This window comes from Mus pahari, chromosome 19, assembly GCF_900095145.1.
Source record: "Mus pahari chromosome 19, PAHARI_EIJ_v1.1, whole genome shotgun sequence".
NCBI classification, from domain to species: domain Eukaryota; kingdom Metazoa; phylum Chordata; class Mammalia; order Rodentia; family Muridae; genus Mus; species Mus pahari.
The window spans coordinates 3109790-3120023 of record NC_034608.1 but is presented as its reverse complement, the minus strand read 5'-3'; the positions used below and the strand labels follow the sequence as shown (position 1 = coordinate 3120023).

Below are 10234 nucleotides of genomic sequence, written 5' to 3'. Positions count from 1 at the left end.
ACTCACTCTGTAGACCAGGCTGGCCTCAAACTCAGAAATCCGCCTGCCTCTGCCTCCCAAGTGCTGGGATTAAAGGCATGCACCACCACGCCCGGCTGTGCCAGCTCTTCTTAAGAGGGCACTAATCCTGAGAGTGGGGGTTCTATTCCATGACCCCCTAACTTCCTCCTACAGACTTTGGGGGCTAGGGTTACAGTCAATAAATTTGGGGGGAGGAGTAGAGGCATGGGGGAGGGGGACACAAGCTCTGCAGTAGCAGCTACCAAATTATCTTTGAGAGCTGGCAAATGTGGCCAACTGCCAAGGGCTCCAGTACCTATCTGCATGTTTCATAAAACCTCCAAGTCAGGGCTGGTGAGATGGCTCAGCTGCTCTTCCAAAGGTCCTGAGTTCAAATCCCAGCAACCACATGGTGGCTCACAACCATCCTAATGAGATCTGACGCCCTCTTCTGGAGTGTCTGAAGACAGCTACAGTGTACACACATATAATAAATAAATAAATAAATAAATCTTAAAAAAAGAAAAAAAACCCTCCAAGTCACAAAAAAGCCAGCTGCCCTTCCTCTTCCCCAGTTCCTGAAGACAGATGATGGATGAGGACATGGCTCTAAACCTGGAAGGTGGCTTGACTCCCAGCAAAGTCCTGGAGACATTCTGGTTGTCAGACAGGAGGGAGAGTGAACAGTGCTGCTTGTGGCTGAAGGGAACAGGCCAGAGACACTACTACTCTGGGGCATTCTCCACACACATGGGCCCCAGGCAGCATGTGTCGGCGGCACTAAGGATGAGAGATACTCGCCTGGAATCAGTCCTCAGGGAGCCTGAAGACTCATGGGGATCCTGTCAAGAAAACTACGACAGGAGTAAGGTTTCCATGGTAATACTATGTCTAAGGTTTGAAGCCCTTGGTTTCTTGTTAAGTCAAAGCAAAGAACCTCTTACAGATGTGGCACTCTGAGCTTGATAACACAAAGGAAAGACACTCCACCCTACATGACCTCAGTCACCTTTATTGTCACATAACTTGGAATCGGGATGCTAAAAGTTAGTTTACTGTTTTATCTACTCCATGTAATGCACGAAACCCTCTACAGCCTGGCACTGGCTTAGCTTCTATCTCTTCTAATCTCTCCTCGAGTCTTTACATTGCAGCTACATGGGCTACCTATTAATAGGCTACAACTGGGGATGAGAAGAGATGGCTCAGCAGTTAAGAGCACCGACTGCTCTTCCAGAGGTCCCGAGTTCAAACCCTAGTAACCACATGGTGGTCACAACCATCTGTAATGTGATCCGATGCCCTCTTCTGGTGTGTCTGAAGACAGCGACATTGTACTCATATACATAAAATAAAATCTTTAAAAATAAATAAATATAAATAAAAGGCTACATCCTACCTCTGGTACTAGAAACCTAGGGGAACTAACAGGGCTATCAAGGTCATGGGTCTTAGAGGAGAACCTACCACCTCCCGTTTGCTGGACCGGCAAAGAGAGAGAAAAGCACAACTATCATAATAGAGAGGTCAATGGACTGTGGGGAGTTCAACCCCCAAAGATACATCTACAACACAATTCTTGCACCTAAGGGTCAGGGGACATTGCAGAAGAAGTGGCAGAAAGATTGCAAGAGCCAGAGAACCAGGAAGTCTGGTGTGAGGTTACTTCTAGAAATAACAGGGAACCTACACCTATGATACCCCAACAATACAGCTGCCTAAACAAGACCTGAACGGTGACAAGAATCAATAGACAGACTGAGGAGGAATCCCAAACCCTGACAAGACAACTACAGGCGAGTAATGACTTCGGGGGGGGGGGGGAGGAGAGAATATTAGTCTCTCTCAGGGATGAGTCCCTTGATTGGCTTTTCAAGACCAAATAGCCAGCCCTGAGTTCATATACATCCAAGGAACACTAAATGGACTGAGTATGTTGTATTTATGCATTATGTGTTTATTTTCTTTTTTCAAAGATAAGAGCTCACCAATTTGGGAGGCATAGTAGTGGAATGAATATACAAGGGATTGGGATGGGGGATGTTTGTAGTAAAATTAAATTATACTTATATATAATTATACCTTATATATAAATGTTTATATTATAATTACAATTATATTTTAATTGGTGTGTGTGTGTTTTGAGACAGGGTTTCTTTGTGTAGCCCTGGCTGTTGTAGAACCCCATCTGTAGACCAGAATGGCCTTGAACTTAAGAGACCTGCTTACCCCCACCTCCCGAGTGCTGGGATTAAAGGCATGAGCCACCACCACCTGGCTTTTAATTTTTAGTAAAGTTGCTGAGAGCTAAATTAATTGAATACAGCTGAGAGGATCAATTGATACACAGTAAAGAAGTAATTAAAGGAGAAAAAAACCCACTACTCCACATTACTGTTTTTGATCTGGCAGCTGAATCACTCCGAAAGGCAGAGCCCAGGTACCTGGCATTGTAAAGAAGGGACTCCTACAAAGAACAAGAACATGCCAGGAGCCAGTGAGAAGGCTCAGTGGGTAAAGGTGCTCATCTCCATGCCTAAGGACCGGAGTCTGAGTCCTAGGACCAACCCCCCCACTGTAACAGCAAAGAACTGACTCCTTCAAGCTGTCCTTTTTCCCATATAAATATGTATATTATGTGTATGAGACACACACCACACACGCAAACACACACACCATGGCATGTTCATGTCAGCTCCTCCTCACCCCACATAAACACACAAAACAAATGAGAATTAGAAAAAGAAAAGCAGAGGACTGGAGAGATGGCTCAGCGGTTAAGAGTGCTGACTGCTCTTCTGAAGATCCTGAGCTCAAATCCCAGCAACCACATGGTGGCTCACAATCACCCATAATGAGACCTGACGCCCTCTTCTGGAGTGTCTGAAGAAAGCTAAAGTGTACTTATGTATAATAATAAATAAGTCTTTAAAAAAAAAAAAAAAAAGAAAGAAAGAAAGAAAGAAAAGGTACCTTGGTCATCTACAAGAACAACAAGTGCTCTTAACAGCTGAGTCACATTGCCGGCACGTTGCCGGCCCCTTGGCATGCTTGTCTCTAAGGTGGAATTAGACTCCATCATTCTGTGGCTTCACTATCTGAAGGTAAAAGGTGCCATAAACTATGTATCAATTTCCCAAAACAAATTCCTTTCTTAGATGATGGAAAGGGACAACAAAGGACTAACCCTGGCTGATCACCACTGTGGTGTGGATGCTAGGCAGGAGGAATGGGAACAGGCTCCCCCCCAGCTCTTTCCCTCCCTGGAGCCCTGGGAGACACAAGCCTGTCAACATATTAGTTTCCAATCACAAATGGTCTGAGCGGTCAGTAACTTCCCACCCCACTCCCCATGTCAAAGTCCACAGCAGATGTCTTTCATGTCTGGATCAAGTGAAAGGGGGCATTCCTTTGAGGTTAAGACCGAATTCCTGCAGTAAAGAGAAAATTCAGTTTTATGACCTGAAGTGGCCAGTCGAGAGCCGTATGGAAGGAGAAGACGCACCCGTAGATGAGGTAAGAGAATGGAAGTTACAGCGAGATACATATTTATATCCCTCAAAAGCCTCACCCTACACCGTGGCCTGCAGAGCTTCACACTGGGCCTGGCAGGGGAGTAAGGGCTGGAGAGAATTCAAAAGGATGCCCGGCAAAGGTTAAGATGGAAAACCTCCGAAAGTGCATGTTCAGGCACTGGCCTTCAGGGCCAGATCAAGAATAAGTCAGCACTGGCCCAGAAGTGGGTGATAAAGATCATAAGCTCTTGTAACCTACTGCAGGGACTGGGGGGGTTTTAAAGTGGCTGGGCAGGAAAGCAGGGGCTGGTGAGATAAACGGTTGGTTAGCTATTCCTTCCCCACACAGAGCCTACAGTCAATTAGGGCACTGGCTTAAAGTTACTAGTTACTAACACTGACTACTTACTTAGTAACTAGTTACTGACACTAGTTAGTCACTAGTCTTTCTATGTTCCAGGTCACAGAAAGTAACTCTTGGCTTACAAACCAGTTAAACTAAATGCTACAAAAGTTAACTATTTCCTCCTTGCTTGGCCCCAAAGGATGGGCGGTTGATTTCTTGTTCAGGGTCCAAGCTACCATGGGAAGAGGAGAGTTCTGTGTCTCGCATCAATAATCTCTAACCGCTTTTCTGCTTTTCTACTTCACCAAGAGGGGGGTGGGCACTCAAGCCCATTCCGTGCACATTGCCTGTGGAGGCTTGAGGTCCAGGTTAGGGTGTCTTTATCTTCCTTTTTAAAAAAAAGATTTATTTATTTATTTTATTTATATGAGTACACTGTAGCTGTCTTCAGACTCACCAGAAGAGGGCATCAGATTTCATTACAGATGGCTGTGGCGGTTGCTGGGAACTGAACTGAACTCAGCACCTCTGGAAGAGCAGTCAGTGCTCTTAACCGCTGAGCCATCGCTCCTGCCCCTTTACCTTCCTTTTTAAAAGTCTCTTCCAGAACCTAAAGTCTGCCTTCTCATCTGGATGAGAAGCCAGTGAACACACACTGAGGTGCCCTTGTGCTGCTCAACCTTTACCCCAGTACTGATCGTCCTCAGCTTGTACTTTAGCCCACAGAGCCATCTCCCCGGCATCTGTTTTTGGTTTGTTTTCTTTTTACTTTTATTCTATTAAACGTATAACTTTCAGTGTCCCCTTTCTTCTACCTCTCTCCCCTATACTTCGACCCTGATGTTCATTCTCTCTGACTCCATCAATGGTCCTTCAAAGGGCCAGGAATCTGCACTGGGCACTCTGTGCCCTCAGCTGTACAACTCACCAAATATTTACTCAGAGGACAAGGGCTTCGGAATTGGAACAGATTCCGGCTGCGTACCAGCAATGTGTCCTTGGTCAAAGAACAACTGCTCCTTTCAAAGACTAATCTCCATTTCCTTGGCTGTAAAATGGGAGCAACAACTGAGGTTGGAAAGTCGAGTAAAATAAAGAGCAAAAAAGTGCCGCAGGACACGGCTGGAGAGGCGGCTCAGCAGTTAAGAGTTCTGGTTGCTGCTTTACCAGAGGACCAGGGTTCAATGCCCAGCACCCACAGAGCAGTTCACAACTCAAACTCCAGAATCAGAGGATTCAACCAACACATGCAGGCAAAATACGGATGCACGTTAAAATAAAAATAAATCATTAAAAGAAAAGAAAAAAAGTATCCAGAACACCACCTGGCAATAAATAAACTCCACCTACTGCATTTACTATCATCACAAGGTAACCCTCCAACTCCCTGTGAGTCCTTTATGTAAAGCCGCTGTGAAACAAGAGCCCAAGACTAAGTAATAAATTGGAATAGGTGTTAAAATAGCATATAAATAGGAGTGAAGCCTGGCAGTGGTGGCTCATGACTTTAATCCCAGCTCCTGGGAGGCAGAGGCAGGCAGATTTCTGAGTTCACGGCCAGCCTGGTCTACAAAGTGAGTTCCAGGACAGCCAGGGCTATACAGAGAAACTCTGTCTCGAAAAACCAAAATCCAATCAAACAAAAACAAAAACCAAAAAACCAAAAAAAAAAAAAAAAAAAATGTGTGAAGATGGGTATGGTGGTGATTTTGTTTGTTTGTTTGTTTGTTTTTAATTCAATTACTTTCACCGGTTTAAGGGTTGGCATGGCTCTCGTATGTGATCAAGGCGAGCCTGGGCTACAGGAGACCACATATGTCTAAATCATCATCAACAACAACAAAAAAAACCTGAACAAAACAAAAAAACTAGGCCAACGCTTGTAATCTGAGCACGTGAGAGGCTGAGCCAGGAGGATCAGAACCCAGAGATTAAGTCCCTCTTATCCTGTTAAAAATCTATCTCCAAGCCCCTTCTGCACATTAGCGAATTTCGCCTCTCGCGACAAGCTAATGAGGTGGAAACGCTTGTAATAAACAAATACTTATCCTCCAGAATCTCTACTCGACAGAAGTGCACGAGAACTTGTGACCAGCACACAGGTCTAGCCACCTGCACCGGTCTACGCTGCTATGGCACGGTGCCCCTGGACAGACCCCTTCCCGCAATCCTTTTCGAAGAGGTTAGAGGTCCCGGCGACCCAGGCTTTCTCAGTGGGGTCCAACTTCCACCCCACTCTCAGTTTCCAACCATCCCAGGGCTCCCCCTCGAACATCTCAGCCCCCACCCGCTGCCCAGCCTCCCCGGGCCTCCAACTCTCCCGCGTCTGCATCTCGCGTCCCTCCCGCTTCCCGGCCCGCCCCCAGAACCCCACCTCCAGCCTCCTTATCATCCCCCTCCCCCAAGCCGCCCATCCCTCCCTTCCTCTCCCTCTTCCAGACCTGGGTACCCCTCCCCGTGGTCCGCCCGTTCCCCGTACACCGGACTCCCCAGCCCTTCCTTTTCCCTCTAGCTCACCTCACTCTCCTGGGCGAGGCCCCCCAAACAACCTCACCTTCCCGCACATGCGCACAAAGCTCATCAGGACTCCATGCCCCAGCAGGCTTTGCGCCAAATTCACCCGTACTTCCCCGCCCCCCCACGTCCCCTCACTCTCTACACTCGGAATCGCTAATTCTACCCAACACTCCCAGCCTCTCCCAGCTGGAAACTACATCTCCCAAGAAGCATCGCGACAAAGCGGCTAATGGAAATTAGCTCTACTGGGATGAGTCCTGTACGCTCGTGCGTCCCGATCTAGTCATCTCTGCTAACCAGAAAACTACATTTCTTAAAGTGTAAAGAAGAAAACCCGAGCTGGCGAGATGGCTCAGTGGTTAAGAGCACCAACTGCTCTTCCAAAGGTCCTGAGTTCAAATCCCAGCAACCATATGGTGGCTCACAACCATCCGTAACAAAAACTGATGCCCTCTTCTGGAGTGTCTGAAGACAGCTACAGTGTACTTATCTATAATAGATAAATAAATCTTTAAAAAAAAGAAGAAGAAAACCCGCTTCCTATTGGCTCACACTGGCGCAAACAGATCCCTTCTGATTTTGGACTACATTTCCCAGATTTCACGTGGTATTTCCCCCCTCTACTGTCCCTCACAAGACACGCCGCCGGCGGACCTCAGGCGTACGCAAATGGGTTGGGGAGGGACAAGAGGAGTCTGTGGTTTCGTTGTCGTGGAAACCGGGGGGGGGAGGCAGCACACTTGGGAGACCGGCATCCAGGACCTTTAAGCGCCTATAGAGGAGGTCATGGAGGCTGTGCCAGAGTTCTCCTCAGATCAGCAGGGGGAGGTCCGTCTCCTTGACAACAGTTGCAGTATCGCCCTTCCTCTCCAGTACTAGGTTAAAGGAGGGTTGAGGCTGGTCAACAAAACCCGACCTCTGAGTATTAATTAGTTCGCTAGTCCGTACTGTCCACTCTCTAGCCTCAGTTTCCCCTCTTGTGAATAGGGAGGAAAATATTACCTGTCAAACGGCGCTTGTGTAGCCTCCTTCGGACACTGAAGCCTCAGTTTCCCTACCTCAGAAAAGTGCATCATGTGCTCGCAGTACCCACGGAGGCCCAGAAGACGGCGTGGGATTCCCTTAGACCTGTATTACAGACGGTTGTGAGCCACATGTAGGTGCTAGAAGGGCGTCTAGACTAGCTTGTGCTTCGTTATTAACCTCTTTGCCATCCCTCCAGCCCTACCCCTACCTCCCACCCCAACGCACCACATACACACGCAACTCGCACGAACGCAAGAAGGTTATGAGGCGTAATTTCTGTTCACGTGATAGATGGCTCTTACAAGCTAGTGGACCAGGCAGAGGCTCTCCCCTCCTCACTGGACTTCGAAAGAAGGTGACATCGGCACACCAAGGAAATCATGTGAAGCAGAGTTGTTATTGTCCTTACCAAATTCGTGGATGGGCAGTACCATCGCCCTAGTTTCTATTTACTAGCTAGTTTACAACTTAGAGACGGATCTTCTATCCCCACAACAGCTAAACGTAACCCTGTATCACCTCTCTGCCCTCTTTGTCCCTCATCTTGTTAAGTGTGCTAACCACACAAGCCGCTTTTCTATTTCTAGAGCCTGTAATACCACATTCCATTCCTAGTGGGGCTTTTCACATACTAGTTGGATTCGTTTCGTATACGATTTTAAACTTTTTTGAAATGTGAACTACCATGCCCAGTTTTATGTTCATGTTTATTTATATTGGCTTTTTTTTTTTTACTACATTTATTTATTGTGATTTAGTGTGTGTGTGTGTGTGTGTGTGTTGTGTTTGAGTGTCACAGTTTGTTATGTGGAGGACAGAGGACTGCTTTCAGGAGTTGGTTCTCTTTCCCCCAAGCAGACACTGGGGACGGAAAGCAGGACACCAGGCTTGACCGCGGGCACCTTTACTCACTGAGCTATGTCAGTGGCCCAATTTCCTTCCTTTGTAAAACTGAAAATTGTAATCTCAGCACGTGGGAGGTGGACACAGGAAGATCAGGAGGTCGAGATCTTCCCCTCGACTATACAGTGAGTTTGAAGCCAGCTTGGGCTACATGAGACTCTTTCTCAAAAACCTGAAATGGCTCAGCTAGTAAAAGTGCTTGCTGCCAAGGGTGCCAAGTTTGACTCTGGCACCCATACGGCAGAAGAAAAGAACTGACTGTGTGTGTGTGTGTGTGTGTGTGTGTGTCTGTGTGTCTGTGTGTACATGTATATTATTTGTTTAAAAATTAATTTATCAAGCAGGGCAGTGGTGGCACACACCTTTAAATCCCAGCACTTGGGAGGCAGAGGCAGGCGAATTTCTGAGTTCAAGGCCAGCCTGGTCTACAGAGCAAGTTCTAGAACAGCCAAGACTGCACAGAGAAACCCTGTCTCAAAACAAACAAACAAACAAACAAAACAAAACAAAAAAAAAACGTATTATTTTATGTGTATGTCGGTGTTGCCAAGCACTCTTCACTGCTGAACCATATCTCCAGCCACCTAACTTAAACAAACAAACAAAAAAGATAACAGCAACAAGGTCTGGGACATGGCTTAGTATTAAAAAGTTTGCCTAACACGTTTAAGGCCCTGAATTCATTCTAGCACTGCAAAGAACAGAACTAAATAAGATTCGGTTGTATGAATATGGACCATTTTGCTTCTCCATGCATGCGAGGGTTCCTTTAGACACAGGAAGGATTTTATCTCTTGTTTAAAACCTTCCAGTATATACTTTGAGTTTCTCCTGTATGCTCACCCACATGTCTGACTCTCTCAGACCCAAGTTCCTGTTCCAAATACAGTGTCTTTGTTCACATCAGCAGAAACAAGCAACCTCAGAAGCTGCAGGTCTGGGCCAGGGCACAGGGACAGAGCAAATAGACTAGGAGGAAGCTTCCAGGCTCCACGCCCACTTGGCCAGGCGGCTGTAGGCTGGGTCCAAGGTTCACACAGGCCTGCAGCTCTCCTCCCACTCCCTCACTGCTGTAATGGGGTGGCCACCTGCATAGATTCACATTCTCCCCACCTCTCCAGAGTAGGGTTTTAATAAAGATATTTTTTTATATAGGTTTAAGGATGGGGTTGGAGAAATGGCTTAGAGGTTGAAAGCATGGGCTGAAGAGATGGCTCAGCAGTTAAGAACTGCTCTTCCAGAGGTCCTGAGTTCAATTTCTAGTAATCACATGGTGGCTCACAACCATCTGTAATGGGATCCAGTTCCCTCTTCTGGGATGCAGGTGTACATGCAGATAGAGCACTCATACACATAAACTAAATTAAAGAAAGAAAGAGCCGGGCATGGTGGTGCACACGCCTTTAATCCCAGCACTCGGGAGGCAGAGGCAGGCGGATTTCTGAGTTCGAGGCCAGCCTGGTCTACAGAGTGAGTNCCAGGACAGCCAGGGCTACACAGAGAAACCCTGTCTGGAAAAAAAAAAAGAAAGAAAGAGAAAGGAAGGAAGGGAGGAAGGAAGGAAGGAAGGAAGGAAGGAAGGAAGGAAGGAAGGAAGGAAGGAGGAGAAAAGGAAAGAAAGGAAATCATGAGGATATTTTAAAAGAAATTTGCCTGCAGTGATACATGCCTGTGACTGAACATCCAGGGATGAGGAAGTTTTTTTAGCTACAGGGTGACCAGCACAAGAACATACACCAGTTCCTGACACTGGCTAAGAACCTTCAACTAGCTAATGGTTTGTGGGTTCTAAAGTTTAAATGAGGCTTTCCTTGCCATGGGTAAAACTTCCCCCTTTAGTCTCCTGGTCATGTAAGGGATGGGATGCCATGGTCTCTACCCTTGGAACAGAGCCAGCAGCGAATAGACCTCCACGAGTGTTGATGGG

The 10234-nt window shown here is 46.8% G+C and overlaps 1 protein-coding gene across 3 annotated transcripts in view; it reads right to left on the bottom strand.

Moving 5' to 3' along the window:
• Positions 1–6458, bottom strand: part of Znf444 (zinc finger protein 444) — a 17678-nt gene extending 11220 nt beyond the window's left edge. The window contains exons 1-2 of one of the 3 annotated variants that reach the window (XM_021219369.1): positions 6379–6440; positions 4790–4909 (exon numbers count right to left, since the gene is read on the bottom strand). The gene's annotated coding sequence lies outside the window, so the exon portion shown is untranslated. Of the gene's footprint in view, positions 1–4789; positions 4910–6378 lie in introns of all 3 variants that reach the window. The other 2 variants (XM_021219368.2, XM_029532155.1) reach the window with 2 other exon arrangements.
• Between the last annotated feature and the right edge of the window lie 3776 nt (positions 6459–10234).